This window comes from Schistocerca cancellata, chromosome 5, assembly GCF_023864275.1.
Source record: "Schistocerca cancellata isolate TAMUIC-IGC-003103 chromosome 5, iqSchCanc2.1, whole genome shotgun sequence".
NCBI lineage: Eukaryota > Metazoa > Arthropoda > Insecta > Orthoptera > Acrididae > Schistocerca > Schistocerca cancellata.
This window is the reverse complement of record NC_064630.1, coordinates 511,204,111-511,222,153: the sequence shown is the minus strand read 5'-3', so window position 1 is coordinate 511,222,153 and position 18,043 is coordinate 511,204,111.

The window sequence follows — 18,043 nt, the reverse complement described above, 5'->3', positions numbered from 1 at the left end:
GCTAAGGTAAATGCCGTGAGCAGAGGCGTAAACTTGTTGGTTCGCCAACTTGCGTCCACTGTAAACTAGAGCGAGCTTGGGTAAACTTTTGCTCAACTTGTCTCAAAACTAACCATGCTCCGTAGACTTTATTCTCATCCTAAATAGTACTCAACTTTTACCATAATTGGACGATTTATCATAGTCGTGGCCAACATCATGTCGTAGTCGTAAGAATAATTTTATAAGGAACTTCTAGTTAAAATTTACCATTGTTATGTTTAGGATTATTTCACTTTCTGAGGATGAGATGCATTCGTTTGACAACTGTCGTAACATTGTCACATTGTAATCCGTGTAAATGCGAGTATTTCTGTGATAAGATTTCAACATTAAACCAAAAATATTTACAGCTTACACAGTTGTTGTTTTGACCTCAAAACCTTACACTAGGTTCACGGGACTCCCTGTATCACAAGGTCCAAAGTGACAGAGATTCAGACTAACAAACGTGTTACGTCCTGAGCCCGAATGTAGTGGCAGCTATCAACTGTTTGGAGAATGAAATAGTATAAAAAGAAAGGGTCTTTAAAGCTATAAGGAATTATAGAAATTGCAAGCTATATTTAACATACAATACTTTGCAGATCTTTACATAAGGGCTGCATTAGTCCCAGGCCGTTTTTGCAAGAACACTAGAAACAATGTTACTGAGTGCCATAATTAGAAAATATTATTTTCACATAGGAGGTGTAATAATGTTCACATTTGTCCGAGTATTAGGTAAAATAGATACAAAAGTACAATACATTTTTATCACAGAAATAGGGTACAGAACTATGTTTTCATTTTCTTCCAATCTTCATCACAGTTGCAGTTATAGCAAATTCTTTGTGGTGACGAGTTTCAGATCGTGACATCCATATTGAAGCCATGACCTACGAAAGACTTTGTGGTGTTAACAAAGGCAAAAATTTGAATATACTTCCACAATCGTACATGTAAGTTGAACCGCTGTCAGAGGTTCGAGTCCTCCCTCGGGCATGGGTGTGTGTGTTGACCTTAGCGTAAGTTAGTTTTAGATTAAGTAGTGTGTAAGCTTAGGGACCGGTAACCTCAGCAGTTTGGTCCCATAGAAACTTACCACAAATTTCCAAATTATGAGTTGATCGTTACATAAAACATTACAAAAAAAATTTTCTAAATACCTTAGACGTAAGTGTAATCATACAGTTCTCACTAATGTACATGAGAGTAGCAACATGCCAGATAAGAGACGTATAGGCGAATATCTGATAACCAGTGGCGACAATGTTCATTGTTTTTATAAAGTAACGTTTCATTTTATGACGAGGGATGATGATAGGATGTGATCAGCGTAATGCTTCTACGTTAGTGTATATCAAAGTGTAGACCACTTGTCATCTATATGCTCAGCGCATGTATTAAATGTTCCGTAGGCAGGACATTTATCAACATCAGTGGTCTAATTGTGAGGAATTTATCAGTTGTGTTGATGAATGTCTTTCCAGATTTTAATGTTTTACAAAATGAGCTGAATATAGTACACGATATAGCTTAAAAGTTTTAATATTTTACTATGTGAGCCTTGCTACAACCTGCAAACAACGGAATGATAATCTGGCTTATTAAGTGACTATTGATATGGTGAGGTTTGGAAGGCAATTATTTATTTTGACGGAAAGTGTTTTAGTCAAGAGGAATGTGACATTGGGATGTGATAGGTTCAAAGAATGTGTTGGAGGAGAAGACTCCATAGCTTCTGGGGTGTGCGGTTGGTGGGGTGACAGTTGGGTAGCAGAGATAGGTTGGGTATATGTAATAGGTGGACTGCTGGGATCATTTGAGGATTGGGTGTCAGAGGATATTGATTGCGAAATGGGATGGGATTTTGCACGACTTTTCTTATTTTTCTTACCTAGAGCTGGTGGGAGTGAAGCAGATGCAGATGTGTTAGCCACATAGAGGAAATACTTGTCTACACAGCATAGCCACATGAGCGGCTACGAGAGCGTAAAATAATTTGAGTTGTAATACCTAACACAAGAGGTTGAAATCTACGGCTTGCCTTGGGATTCGAGTTTGATTAGCAGGCTAGTGGGCCTGAAGAATATACGCAGAACCTGCTACGAAACGCTAACAACAGGTCTGCCTCGCGACGTCCAGAGCGCAGTTCTAGGAACGGCAGCAGCGGGACGTGCAGACTGGCGCCAGCGCGGCTACGCTGAGGAATGCTGACGCGAGAGAGCCGCTGTCGCCGGGGCAAGCATGGCTGGCGCCAGCAGCGGCAGCGTCCCGGCCGTTAGTCACGGCTGCGGCTGCGGCTGCGCCGGCGACAAGGTAGCGCCGCGACGCCCTGCCGACGCCGGCGCCCGTGGCGACGCCGCAGATGCCGCAGCTGCCGCGGCACACGGCCAGCAGATCGATACCAATTTGCTGGCGAACAGCTACAGGGCTGGCTGGCCGCCGCCTGTGGCGGGGGTGTCGTCGTGTGTGTGTGTGTGTGTGTGTGTGTGTGTGTGAGGTTGACGGGGTTGGGAGGGAGCCTCACTGTTTCGTGTACGGCTTCTCAGGGCTGCACGACTGCCACGGGGTCACTCAAAGTTGTTGGCGGGCGACAACTTCGCAAAGACAACAAGCGACCATTTAAGGGAGTGTTTACCTCGTCCTTCGATCGATACGGCGACGTTGTCAAGCTAAGGCTAAGGACTCATCGGTAGCCTATTTCTACAACAATGAAAGTATGTGGAATCTGATCAATAAAAATAAGGGGCGTAGAAAGCACTACTCGTATTAAGAACTCATTGTATAATCAGAGCCATAATTACAAATCACAATATGTCTTAGATCTCGAAATTTATTTAGTGGATCCTCAAAAACGAAAGACGACTCATCGTCGTCCCACAAAAGAAGAAAACGGCATGAGTGATACAGCTTCCCTAAGAGAGCAACCTACCTGGAAAGTATCATCTTGAAGCAAAAGATCTCCCGTAGAACTAAACGGGAAGGCTGAAACTTCTGCCAGATTAAAAGTGTGTGGCGAACAGAAACTCAAACCCAGGTTGCTTGGCTTTCTCGGGAAACTGATATACCCAACCACGACCCACGGCACCTCCTCATACAGGGTGTTTAAAAAATGACCGGTATATTTGAAACGGCAATAAAAACTAAACGAGCAGCGATAGAAATACACCGTTTGTTGCAATATGCTTGGGACAACAGTACATTTTCAGGCAGACAAACTTTCGAAATTACAGTAGTTACAATTTTCAACAACAGATGGCGCTGCGGTCTGGGAAACTCTATAGTACGATATTTTCCACATATCCACCATGCGTAGCAATAATATGGCGTCGTCTCTGAATGAAATTACCCGAAACCTTTGACAACGTGTCTGGCGGAATGGCTTCGCATGCAGATGAGATGTACTGCTTCAGCTGTTCAATTGTTTCTGGATTCTGGCGGTACACCTGGTCTTTCAAGTGTCCCCACAGAAAGAAGTCACAGGGGTTCATGTCTGGCGAATAGGGAGGCCAATCCACGCCGCCTCCTGTATGTTTCGGATAGCCCAAAGCAATCACACGATCATCGAAATATTCATTCAGGAAATTAAAGACGTCGGCCGTGCGATGTGGCCGGGCACCATCTTGCATAAACCACGAGGTGTTCGCAGTGTCGTCTAAGGCAGTTTGTACCGCCACAAATTCACGAAGAATGTCCAGATAGCGTGATGCAGTAATCGTTTCGGATCTGAAAAATGGGCCAATGATTCCTTTGGAAGAAATGGCGGCCCAGACCAGTACTTTTTGAGGATGCAGGGACGATGGGACTGCAACATGGGGCTTTTCGGTTCCCCATATGCGCCAGTTCTGTTTATTGACGAAGCCGTCCAGGTAAAAATAAGCTTCGTCAGTAAACCAAATGCTGCCCACATGCATATCGCCGTCATCAATCCTGTGCACTATATCGTTAGCGAATGTCTCTCGTGCAGCAATGGTAGCGGCGCTGAGGGGTTGCCGCGTTTGAATTTTGTATGGATAGAGGTGTAAACTCTGGCGCATGAGACGATACGTGGACGTTGGCGTCATTTGGACCGCAGCTGCAACACGGCGAACGGAAACCCGAGGCCGCTGTTGGATCACCTGCTGCACTAGCTGCGCGTTGCCCTCTGTGGTTGCCGTACGCGGTCGCCCTACCTTTCCAGCACGTTCATCCGTCACGTTCCCAGTCCGTTGAAATTTTTCAAACAAATCCTTTATTGTATCGCTTTTCGGTCCTTTGGTTACATTAAACCTCCGTTGAAAACTTCGTCTTGTTGCAACAACACTGTGTTCTAGGCGGTGGAATTCCAACACCAGAAAAATCCTCTGTTCTAAGGAATAAACCATGTTGTCTACAGCACACTTGCACGTTGTGAACAGCACACGCTTACAGCAGAAAGACGACGTACAGAATGGCGCACCCACAGACTGCGTTGTCTTCTATATCTTTCGCATCACTTGCAGCGCCATCTGTTGTTGAAAATTGTAACTACTGTAATTTCGAAAGTTTGTTCGCCTGAAAATGTACTGTTGTCCCAAGCATATTGCAACAAACGGTGTGGGCCGGCCAGTGTGGCCACGCGGTTAAAGGCGCTTCAGTCTGAAACCGCGCGACCGCTACGGTCGCAGGTTCGAATCCTGCCTCGGGCATGGATGTGTGTGATGTACTTAGGTTAGAGTAGTTCTAAGTTCTAGGGGACTGATGACCTCAGATGTTAAGTCCCATAGTGCTCAGAGCCATTTGAACAAACGGTGTATTTCTATCGCTGCTCGTTTAGTTTTTATTGCCGTTTCAAATATACCGGTCATTTTTGAAACACCCTGTAGCTACACTTCCGCCAGTATCTCATCTTCCAAACTCCGGGGTTCGAGTCCCAGCCCAACACGCAGCTATAATTAGCCACAGAAAGTTTAATACCAGCGCACACTCCGCTGCAAAGTAAAAAATTTCATTCTGGAAACTGGAAGACTACTGTCACTAATAGGAGATGCAGATATCATACATTGAAGTTATTTCAGGTACCTATATACCGTTACTATCAGTCTTTTTCCTTTGTCGCTCTGAACCACTGCTGTCTCTGCCTCATCGCACATTGGCGAGCTGACGTGTTGCCTTTGACATTTCTACATAGGGACTTCAGAAAGTGAATTACACATGTCGTTCAACGGTAAGGACATTCCGGAACAGGAGTGGCGTATTCACCGAGGAGAGTACGTATTCCAGGTTTCCAGCGGACAGTTCCGCTGCGCCGCGGATAAAAGTTGCATCACAGTGCGCGATTGAAATGGTGTGGCAACTGGTAACGTACTCCAATTTTGTAGTGTGCTGTACAGTATATTCTTGTAGGCAAAACGTCTAAACGTTATACAAGTTCTCCGTGAACTTATGGCGGTTTGTGGACCAAATGCAGTATCACGTCCAACCGCAGTGCAATAGTGCCAAGAATTTGACCGACGTCCCACAGATGAGGTTTATGCTGAACCGGAAGTCCATCTCTTTCGTCGTGCGATTTCCATCTTTTCGGCAAGCTGAAAGAGTATCTTGGTGGAAACAGGTCTTCCAACGATGGAGACGTTCACACACCACTTCTTCAGTGGCTCCGTGACCAAGAAGTGAAATTCTATCGTCGACGAACTGAACGACTGGTACACCATTCCGACCGTTGTATACAGAGACTTGGCGATTATGCTGAAAAATGGTGTAATGCATCTGTGATACTTTGAAGTATAGTACAGAATTCAATAAAAGTTATTTCACCTGTCATAATAATATGTCAGTCTAGTTACAGTGGATCCGGTCGTAAATTTGTAATTATCATCTCGAAGAAAAACAAGTTGTGACAGTGACACCTGGGGATGATGTTTAGTCCTCCTCTACATATTCATCCACCAACCCGACACATTTGTCCCAATGATGGATCATTTCTCTTAGACCTTGTTTCTAGAAGTCTGCAGTTCAGCTGTTTAAGAAACGTACTTCCTCAAAAATGACCATTCGGATTTAGATATGATTTCACACAGTTGCATAGACTGCCAACTTGCTTTACATGTACAGAGATGTAAAACTCTGTACTCACAAAACTAGAAAACGTAGTATCGCATGACTGCAATGTCACTGATTCACAAATGAAACTAGTAAACTGTTGTTGTTGTTGTGGTCTTCAGCCCAGAGACTGGTTTGATGCAGTTCTCCATGCTTCTCGATCCTGTGCAAGCCTCTTCATCTCCGAATAACTACTGCAACCTACATCCTTGTGAATCTGCTTAGTCTATTCATCTCTTGGTCTCCCTCTACGATTTTTACCCTTCACGCTTCCCTCCAATACTAAATTGGTGATCCCTTGATGCCTCAGAACGTGACCTATCAACCGACTCCTTCTTCTAGTCAATTTTTGTCACAAATTCATCTTCTCCCCAATTTTATCCCGTACCTCCTCATTATTTACGTGTTCTACCCATCTAATCTTTAGCCGACAAAAAAAAAAGTCTTGAAAGATTCGTCAGCTGTATTGATACTTAAGATAATCCTCGTTTATTGTTCCGTTTCAGCTAGAAAATTTTAATTAGCCTGAATGTTTCGATCATACTGGATCATCTTCAGATCTAAGAAGTTGCGTCAGCAAGTCGTCTTCTCTACTCGGAACCACAGTAATCTAATACATGGTTCTGAATAGACACGACGGGTTGCTAATGCAACTACTTAGATCTGAAGATCATCTAGAGCGGTCTAAACACGCAATTTAATTAAAAATTTGCAGTTAAGAAGGAAAATTATATTAGAAATCAGTAAACTTATAGAAATAAGTGGATGTAACATTTTGTGTGAATATGGAATAGAATGATCACACAGGCTCATTCCGTCATAGATAAAGCAGATGCAGACTAAGGTTCATCGCTAGGATACTAGGAAAATGCAGTCGGTGTAGAAATGAGACTGAGTACATTACACTCTAGCAATCCTATCTAGAATATTGATCACGTGTGTGGGAGCCGTACCAATTGGAACTAACTAAAAAAAATTGATATTGAATGTTTACAAAGAAAGACAGCAGAGAAAGTAACAAGTTTGTTTAACTCATGGGTAAGCGACACCGAAATGCTGAAAAATCTGAGCAGACAGACTCTTGAAGGCGGAAGAAAGTTATCACGCGAAATATAACCGGCGACTATAATTAAAGTACAATTACTCTCGGAGCTCCACTGCAGCGTAAAATTATCGTACGGCAGAGAAACTTGGCAAATATGCTAATGCGGAACCGAATTACACTGAAAAAATTAGTTCAAATTTTGAGCACCAGATGCAAATCTGGCCGTGAGAACGTAAGAAAGACGTAAAGAAATGTTTCCATATGTAATGGGTTGGAAATGAGACGTGCGCAGAAAAGGTCAAACAAGTGGCAAAGGTAAAATGTTGGTTTTAATAACAACTGCTGCTTATACAGTTTCCTCAATAGGAGAGCCGAGGACGTCGACGCTATGCTGCATTTGCAAAACGATGTGATCAACAGTTGCTCGCAGCAATTCCGTTGGAATCCGAGCAAAGTGTTTCTGGATCAAAAATAGCTCTGAGCACTATGCGACTTAACTTCTGAGGTCATCAGTCCCCTAGAACTTAGAACTACTTAAACCTAACTAACCTAAGGACATCACACTCATCCATGCCCGAGGCAGTATTCGAACCTGCAACCGTAGCGGTCGCGCGGTTCCAGACTGTAGCGCCTAGAACCGCCCGGCCACCCCAGCCGGCGAAAGTGATTCTCGATATTGGCCTGTAGATCAGGTACAGACCGAACGTCTTCCTGGTAAACACATTCTTTTAGATATCCCCAGAGCCAGAAGTTACACAAATTCAGATCAGATGATCCTGCAGACGATTTACCTGGAAAACCTCTGGAGATTACAGGTTCGTGGAAAGTTGCATTAAGTAGATGTGTCACGGGGTGAGCGCCATGAATTGTAGCTCCATATAGCATGAAAACAGTGGTTTTCACATAGTTGTCAGCAGTGGAAATTATGTGCTGTACAAGGAGGCCCCTACAGCATGCAAACGTCACAACACACATCAAAGGTCTTCAGTGTGCGCTCTCTTCAAACAAGAACGGAGCGAGAGTAAAGGTTCTTGTGAATGCAGACTACACGATCACATACGGCGAGTGTACAACACGCGGTTCTACAGTACCCCAAATCAGGCACTTTCTAACATTCTGCGTGGTGTCTGTTGTTCTGTGTCGTGTCTCCCTACCACTTTCGCGCAACGACGCTCTGAGCGTGTTTTTTAGGGAATTGACTAGTTTGAACCTGAGACCTGTTGCTGGTAAGGAGACGCCAGACCACACATGACATGTAGAGTTCAGAAGAGTTCAGTGAGACTAGCGATGATATAACCAAACACTTAATGATTTCAGCGTCAGCTCCACTGCATTCCCTGTAAAAGAATCTTAATACTAACTAAATTTAGTGGAAGGGGTTCAAGGCTTTACTATTTTTAGTTAACTGGTAAAATAACGTCGAAAAAGCAGTTAAGTTTACCACTGGAAATTTTATTCTACTCACAAAACATTGTTTATAAATTGCACTATTGATAAAAGGAAATGTTTTAATACAGGATCATAAAAACCAACTGCGTTCAACAAAAATGTGAACGAATATTCCCTGAATGGGTTTCCAAGTTCTACAATGGATCGAAGGATGACCTATGCCATATCACATCTATAATCTAGGTTTAAATTAAGTTTCACAAAAGAGAAAATTATCAAAATGGTCTACAGTGATCCCCAATTATCTTTAATTACTTATCTAACATGTCGTAAATTACAGTGACTGATGTGGCTTCTCAATAACTACATAACAGAAAAATCATCGCGTTTCAGATTTTAACTTACGTAGCAAATGTGAATACCATGAGCTTTAATTGACGATCGACACTAGTATTACGCAAAACGGGGGTGTAACAGATGAGACTTCTGCAGTTCTGAGTGAAGCCTTATGCGCTCGAAGATTCGGCATCGCGTGCGTTCATTACCTTGTCGTTGGTTATGCAGCGTCTGAGGGCGGCGGGCGACGCAGCTCCATACAGCTCGCCGTCTCGGAAGCAACTCCCTCCTAACTTCGCCTTACTACCATTTACCGAAGTTGGTTTAAAAAAAACTATCTGGCTTTGTTTTCATCTGACCAATCAGGGTCTCAGTGTTAACCTTAAGCTCCGCCTACAAAAATTCTGTCTATCCAATGAGAAACGTTATACTTATCGTGGTGGGGCAATGTTTTTAAAGTTTGCAACGTAACACAGACGCGAAAAAGTCTCACGCTAAAACTTGCAGCTGGTGTGGCCCTTTTAGTGTTATCGTAAGATATATACTGTTCTTCAGCAGGGCTCTAGCTTTTAACATGGGCTGGGGGGTGGTCCTGGTGGTTAGCTGGAGACGTGGGTGTCCGTCCCCTTATCGTAGGGCCTTCTAGCTTAACACGGTTCTGCTCTCGGCTTCTGTTCTCGTTTCTCCCCTCGGAACTGCGTCTGTCTAACGGTGGGAAGGTATGACATGCATTTAGGCATTCTTGTGTTAGTCTGTGGTATTCCATTTGCTCACTCGTTACTCGTATTACTTTGGTTAATTCAATGTCACGATTTATTCGGAGCTATGTGACATACTACTGGATTTGCTTATCATGTCAGGGTTTTCATGGAAGGTGTTGGATATGCCTGACACCTTACAACTTCTGTATATTCACTGCAACCTGCAATGTAAAATGTTTCCCGTTACTCATAGGAATGTTGCCCGGCCACATGTCATCAAATTTGATTCGTACCAGAAACCGAAGAGCAAACTCAGAACGTTGCTGGGGATGATGGGGCATCACTTGATGCACCGTCTGCATCTTGTACGGTTACCGTTTTAAAATGGACTGCAAAACGTTCCATACTGTTGACCATGGCACGGAAAATTCTTGTGACACTACACGAGCACTGACACTACCCAGAGTACGTGCTGCATGGTCAGTTACAGCAACAGCAACCTAATCAATAACTTCCATGTGGATACGATGCCTTCCTCTTACAGCTGTTACAGCAAGCTCATCCGCATTCTCACATTTCATTATCGTCTTCTTTAAACTATTTAATGGCATCGGGCCTCTCTTCAGATCTTAAAATCAGCGATGCTTTCTCAGTACAGCACTGCAATTGCTGCCGTTCGCGTAAAACAGTCTCACTATAAGGCGCACGGTCCCTCTTCTCGATAGCCCCTCTGGTCACTCACGTTACGACTTGTCAAGTGACAGCGTGGATGTCTACATCTACATCTACATTTATACTCCGCAAGCCACCCAACGGTGTGTGGCGGAGGGCACTTTACGTGCCACTGTCATTACCTCCCTTTCCTGTTCCAGTCGCGTATGGTTCGCGGGAAGAACGACTGTCTGAAAGCCTCTGTGCGCGCTCTAATCTCTCTAATTTTACATTCGTGATCTCCTCGGGAGGTATAAGTAGGGGGAAGCAATATATTCGATACCTCATCCAGAAACGCACCCTCTCGAAACCTGGCGAGCAAGCTACACCGCGATGCAGAGCGCCTCTCTTGCAGAGTCTGCCACTTGAGTTTGTTAAACATCTCCGTAACGCTATCACGGTTACCAAATAACCCTGTGACGAAACGCGCCGCTCTTCTTTGGATCTTCTCTATCTCCTCCGTCAACCCGATCTGGTACGGATCCCACACTGATGAGCAATACCAAAGTATAGGTCGAACGAGTGTTTTGTAAGCCACCTCCTTTGTTGATGGACTACATTTTCTAAGGACTCTCCCAATGAATCTCAACCTGGTACCCGCCTTGCCAACAATTAATTTTATAAGATCATTCCACTTCAAATCGTTCCGCACGCATACTCCCAGATATTTTACAGAAGTAACTGCTACCAGTGTTTGTTCCGCTATCATATAATCATACAATAAAGGATCCTTCTTTCTATGTATTCGCAATACATTACATTTGTCTATGTTAAGGGTCAGTTGCCACTCCCTGCACCAAGTGCCTATCCGCTGCAGATCTTCCTGCATTTCGCTACAATTTTCTAATGCTGCAACTTCTCTGTATACTACAGCACCACCCGCGAAAAGCCGCATGGAACTTCCGACACTATCTACTAGGTCATTTATATATATTGTGAAAAGCAATGGTCCCATAACACTCCCCTGTGGCACGCCAGAGGTTACTTTAACGTCTGTAGACGTCTCTCCGTTGATAACAACATGCTGTGTTCTGTTTGCTAAAAACTCTTCAATCCAGCCACACAGCTGGTCTGATATTCCGTAGGCTCTTACTTTGTTTATCAGGCGACAGTGCGGAACTGTATCGAACGCCTTCCGGAAGTCAAGAAAAATAGCATCTACCTGGGAGCCTGTATCTAATATTTTATGGGTCTCATGAATAAATAAAGCGAGTGGGGTCTCACACGATCGCTGTTTCCGGAATCCATGTTGATTCCTACATAGTAGATTCTGAGTTTCCAAAAACGACATGATACTCGAGCAAAAAACATGTTCTAAAATTCTACAACAGATCGACGTCAGAGATATAGGTCTATAGTTTTGCGCATCTATCATACTGTCATACTGTGTATAGCACCGAATTTACAAAAAAAAAAAAAAATGGTTCAAATGACTCTGAGCACTATGGGACTCAACATCTGAGGTCATCAGTACCCTAGAACTTAGAACTACTTAAACCTAACTAACCTAAGGACATCACACACATCCATGCCCGAGGCAGGATTTGAACCTGCGACCGTAGCAGTCACGCGGTTCCGGACTGAATTGCCTAGAACCGCATGGCCACCGCGGCCGGCCCGAATTTACACCTGGTGGCCACAAATGGGATTAATTTGTTTACAGTTTATATCAGTTCGCCATTAACGAGTTAGCATATCTACCAAATCTCACTGTCATACGATAATTGCAGCCCACACTGGACATCCGTGAGTAGCGCACTGTAATTATTACTACCCGGTACTACAACCTTCCATACGCATCTCTCCTGTAGACATCGCGGAAACAGGATCGGACTAAATACAGCGCACACAGAGGCGTTCAAGCAATAGTTCTTCTCGCGATCCATGCGGGAGTCGAAAGGGAAGAAGTGCTGATAACTGGTGGTAATAGCAAGTACGTTCTGCCACGCACTTCACGGTGGTTTGCTGAGTTTAGACGTAGATGTCATCACTCTGGAATATCCGGTTACACAGTGATTTATTCACACGAGAAGAGAGGAAGGAGTCACTAGGCACCATGTGAAGAGACAAGGCAATGTTTGATACTCAGTAGAAGCAACATGTATAACCGTGTCATGTGCAGAATGAGCTGGTGCGTTGTAGTCGTGCTGAAACAGCCCTTTTAACAATTTCGGGTGACACTTTGGCTGCCACCAGTAACATAGTCGCGAGATTTTCATTATAAGCTTCTTTGACGGTCCGGCCCTTCCGAGGATAATTTGTTAGCATCACGCCACAGTATTCCCAAAAAACAGTAACTACTATTTTTTTGTAATTCTCTCAAGTATACACCGCATGTAAATAACGTTCCTCTACAAATGTTGTAGTGATGGTTATGAAATTTTATTCACGCATAATATTTATATAACTATGTTCATCCTGGAACGTGACTGGACATGGAATTATAAAGTAAAGACTGCAGTGCCGGAAGACGAAAACGCTTTAGATATTCATAACTGCACTGTAGTTAGTCTTAGCAATCCTAGATTTTCTTCTGGAGGAGATCGAATGGAAACTGTAACGGGCAGTCAAATGAAAACCAAACACCCACCATAATAAACAGTCCGCTAGACAGGTGGCTCCACCGCTTTGGTGGGGGCATGGCGTAGCCTCACACCACAGAAGCACCCAGTTGTTGGGTTGTGAAACTGGTTGTTGGCGGACTGGTCTAATGTGTTGACGTGGAAGCAAGAAAAGAAGAGCAGAGAGGTGCTTCTGGTGTCTGAGGGTAATGGAGTACACGAAATTCATCGCTACATGTCCGCTCTGTACGGTGGGTGAACACTGCACGTCCGTGAAGTGACGTGGTGGAGTGGATTACGGGTTAGGGAACACATCACTGCAAGACGATTCACGCCCAGGACAGGTCACTCGAGCCCTTACACCTGACTTGATGGGGCAGACTGATGAGCCTATCTGGGGAGACCGATGAAGGGTGAAATTCGTGTTCAGGACGGCATTGCTGCAAAATTTGCTGACAGTGGATGCCACGTCGCTTGAGGGCGGGTCGGAAGATGGACAGACTGGTGTCACGTCTGAGTCATCTACAGCGACAGCATGAAGAAGGGGATGCGTTTCTGTCTCGTATAGTCACAGGGGACGAAACATGGTGCCCCCATTTGAGCCCGAAAGCAAACGCCAAAACCTACAATCCACGCTACTGAAATCCAAAGCTGGCCGCTCGTCCCTGAGCGTGGAACCACAATCAATGCGCAGTGCTGTAAAGACACTTTGCAGAAACTGCGAAATGCCACAGAGTCAAAATCCCCAGGAATTCTGTCGGGAGGACTCAACCTGTTGGACGGTAACGTCCGCCAGCATTATGCCAGTTGGATGAAGGCTATGCTTCAGCGATTTGTTTGGGGAACACTGTAACATCCTATGTACATCCCAGATCTGTTTACCGTATGACATTCACATCCTTGGTGACCTGAAGGAAGACATTCGTGGACGTCGGTTTCAGTCGGACGAGGAATTGCGAGAGTGGGTGCGGTTGTGGATTTGTCAGCGGGCGATTGCTTCCCACGAAACAGGAATTCATCGTCTCGTCTCCAAGTGGGGTAAATGTCTTCCGCTAGTGGTGATTACTTTTGAATGGAAATATTCCATGGTCCCATTGTGGCGGCTGTTTGGTTTTTATGTGACTTCCACTCATACAACACGCGCAAAATATTAGATCACTTTCTTAAAACTTGAACAATCTGAAATACTTAATTTGAAAAAACTCCATGTCCACAGAAATGTCTAAGTATTTGTTACTGTCGCTGAACTATAACGTATCGCTTGATACATCACAAAATGGTAATCGTCTTTCTAAAATTCGATACAATTCTGATTTGTATTACAACTCGCGCTGCTGGATCTGAAGAAAGACGATGCTGTCGACGTAAGCGATGATTACAGAGTGTGGACTGAGCTGCACTGCGTTCTGACTTACGTATTCTTCCAGCAGAAGTGGCGTACGGAACCACTTGAAGACTTGTCTACGTCAACGTCTCGATTTCGTTGCTGTGTAAGGCAATGACTGGCCTTACTTGTGGTTCCGCCGTGAGGTACCAACAATGCCATTGGACCTCGTTCTTCGAACGATACCACAAAAACTGTTATGTGATCTTCCAAAGTTCGTTGGAAACAAACCTTAAGCACTGTGCGCGATCTGCTCGTCTTATTTTCCATTGTTGATTTATAAAACGTGATATGGAGACACTTAGCATACCGGAGTATTTACGTCTTCTTCTTCTATATACGACGGTAGTATCTGTTTCCGAAAGAACAGTTACCGTAAATGACCATGCAGCTTTGCTAGAATGAAATGATAATTAAATGCGACACCCTAGCTGCTACCAGACATTGATGTACTTCATTGGCGACATGTTGAAAATACGTGCCCCGACCGGTACTCGAACCCGGGATCCCTTGGTTATATGGCAGGCGCTCTATCCCTCTGAGCCACCAAGGCACAGAGAATAGTGCGCGTGCAGGGACTTATCCCCTGCACGCTCCCCGTGAGACGCACATTCCTAACATGTCCACACCACTACATTAGTAGTGTGCCTAATAGATGTTTGCCCATCGCACTCATTACTCGAGGCAGATTAAGTCCCTGCAGGCGCACTATTTTCTGTGCCCTTGGTGGCTCATATGGATAGAGCGTCTGCCATGTAACCAGGAGATCCCGGGTTCGAGTCTCGGTCGGGGCACATATTTTCAACATGTCCCCAATGAAGTGTATCAATATCTGGTTGCAGCTGGGGTGTCCATTCAATTATCATTTCTTCTTCTTCTTCTTCTTCTTCTTCTGCACTTTGCAGATTAGGCATTCTTGCCCGAACCGACTTCTCATTTGTTTCCAGCGAGTTCTGGGCCATCCACTCTTCTTTCCCTCAGCGTGTAATCCAACGTTGTCTTGGGATGTCTGGTTTATGGCTCTAAGCACTATGGGACTTAACATCTGAGGTCATCAGTCCCATAGACTTAGAACTACGTAAACCTAACTAACCTAAGGACACCACAAACATCCATGCCCAAGGCAGGATTCGAACCTGCGACCGTAGCAGCCGCGTGGTTCCGGACTGAAGCGCCTAGAACCGCTCGGCGACATTGGCCGGTGATGTCTGGTTTATTCCATGGGTATGCAAAACAGGCCAGAATTGTACATGTGTGTGGCTACGGCACATTCTGTGTGGTACTTGGGTCTGGGAGCTAACAATATACGCGTTCGTTATTTTTTGCTGTGAACTCTAAGCTGGACGAAAAAGCTGACCTCCCTGTCTAAACACACAAACTGTCATTACATACCATTACTGGCTTCTATGATCAATAGTTGTAGTTCCGTATTTAATGGGTAAATTAAGCTCGACCTATCAGTCTTACATAAACGGTCTTTTTCAGTATATTCTTTACTTTTACATCGGCTAGTGGCGCTTGTGAGGGTTTTCTTTAAACCCGTATAGATTTCCACATTTAAAGACTAATTATGTCACCTAGAAGCCTACTTGTCTTTCCTTTCCTGGAGTTAGCGTTACGAGTGCAGTGGCACCTAGATTCTTTCTTTTAACAAAACTTTTTTCAGGCCGAGTTCGCATAACATAACGTACGTGGTTATTGAAACGGCTATCCTGTAAACAAAGACCAATGTAAAGTCACCTTGTTCCCGAAAGTAATAGTTTCTATCTAAGAAGTTTGTAGAAAATAATGACAAATACGGTAATTGTGGTGTCTACATGGTACAGGGTGCCCCACACGAAAGAGGCCCCACAAACACGTTTGTAAATTCCGCTGAAACTGCGCCGTGTGATTTGTGACGATTGACGTGGCAACACTGCACTGTGCAACGTCGTTTCACGCGACAGTGCACTTCCGCGCGTCGCTGTGGTTGGAGCTCAGTGTTTAGTGTTTAATGACAATGTATCGGTGCCGGCCTTGGTGGCCGAGCGGTTCTAGGCGCTACAGTCTGGAACCGCGCGACCGCTACTATCGCAGGTTCGAATCCTGCCTCGGGCATGGGTGTGTGTGATGTCCTTAGTTTAGTTAGGTTTAAGTCGTTCTAAGTCTAGGGGACTGATGACCTCAGAAGTTAAGTCCCATAGTGCTCAGAGCCATTTTTGAACAATGTATCGTTATTCTGTCAAATAGCGCGTGTTTCTTGTGAAACAGTATTGGATTACTCGTTCCACTGAGACATGTCAGCAAGTGTTTGTTGAAGGGTTTGGTGACCAGCATATACCGTCTAATTGCTGCATACAAAAGTTAGTGAACAAGGTGGAGAACAATGGAACGGTGCTGGATCTTCGCTGTGGGAGACGGAGGCCGTTATCGGAAGACAAAGTGACTGCCGTGATACAGCGATTGTTGGCCTCTGCTGCAAAGTCTGTTCGACGTGTATTTCAGGAATGTTGAACGTCGCGGAGCACATGTCACAGAGTTGCGATGAAAGCTGGCATGTACCTACACAGGTTTACAGTTGTTCAGGAACTGAATGTCAATGACAAAGACAAACGCATTATATTTTTCCGTTGGTTTCAGCAATTTATTGCTCAAAGGCCAGGAATATTTTACTACGTACGGTTCAGTGATGAGACGTGGTTTCACCTCTCTATGTAAACGCTCAAACTACATGTTTGTGCTGTAACGAAAATCGACATGCACTGGTAGAGCAACCCTTGCATTCTCAAAGATTAACGTGTTCTGTGTAATATCACAGCTTTGCATCATTTTTGATTTTCAAGTCTACTGCGACAGGTGCACTTTACATCGAAGTTTGTCGGGAATCTATGAACCAATTGGACGATGAAGAACTTACCCTCGGCTGGTACCAACAGGATGGCGCGACATGCTACACGTCTCGAGTGACAATAGCTGAGGTCGAATCATTTTTCCCCGGATAAGTGATTTCCAAACGAATGTGGCCCCAAAAGTCACCTGTTTTAAATCAACCTGACTTTTTCCTCTGGGGTGGCCCAAAAGCCAAGGTCTACTGGGGCAAATCACAGAGCTCGGAAGATTCACGAGAGAAAATCATCTGTAAAATCCAGGCAGAGAGACCAGTGGTTCCGGCGACAACACTCGAAGATCAGCAGCGTCCTGTTCAACTGTATTTAGAAATCGAGGGCGGTCACTTCCAGCACCTTTTGTGATTCACCTTTGTTTCCCCATGAACAAGGCATGAGATGCTGATTTCATTTCATTTTCTGATTTTTATGCAAAATGTTTTAGTGTAATTTAAGGCAACCGGTTCCTGTGAGATCACCGAAGTTAAGCGCCGTCGGGCGTTGTCGGCACTTGGATGGATGACCATCTAGGCCGCCATGCGCTGTTGCCATTTTTCGTGGTGCACTCAGCCTCGTGATGCCAATTGAGGAGGTACTCGACCGAATAGTAGCGGCTTCGGTCAAGAATACCATCTTACGACCGGGAGAGCGGTGTGCTGACCTCATGTCCCTCCTATCCGCATCCTCCACCGAGGATGACACGGCGGTCGGATGGTGCCGGTAGGCGACTCGTGCCCTGAAGACGGAGTGCTTTTTTTGAGTAATTTAAGGCAATATTTTTTTGTAAGGCCTCTTTCGATTGGGACACCCCGTGTATCTAGCTTAGGAAACATGTGGGTAACGTAAGAGAGATTACTACACGTAGCGAGTCATATAGAAAATCATATGTCCCTCGCTGCACTCTGGCTTGGAATCGATGAAGCTGACAGGAAGTCGCTAATGTTGTTGCTAAGGACCCTTCCCCATTC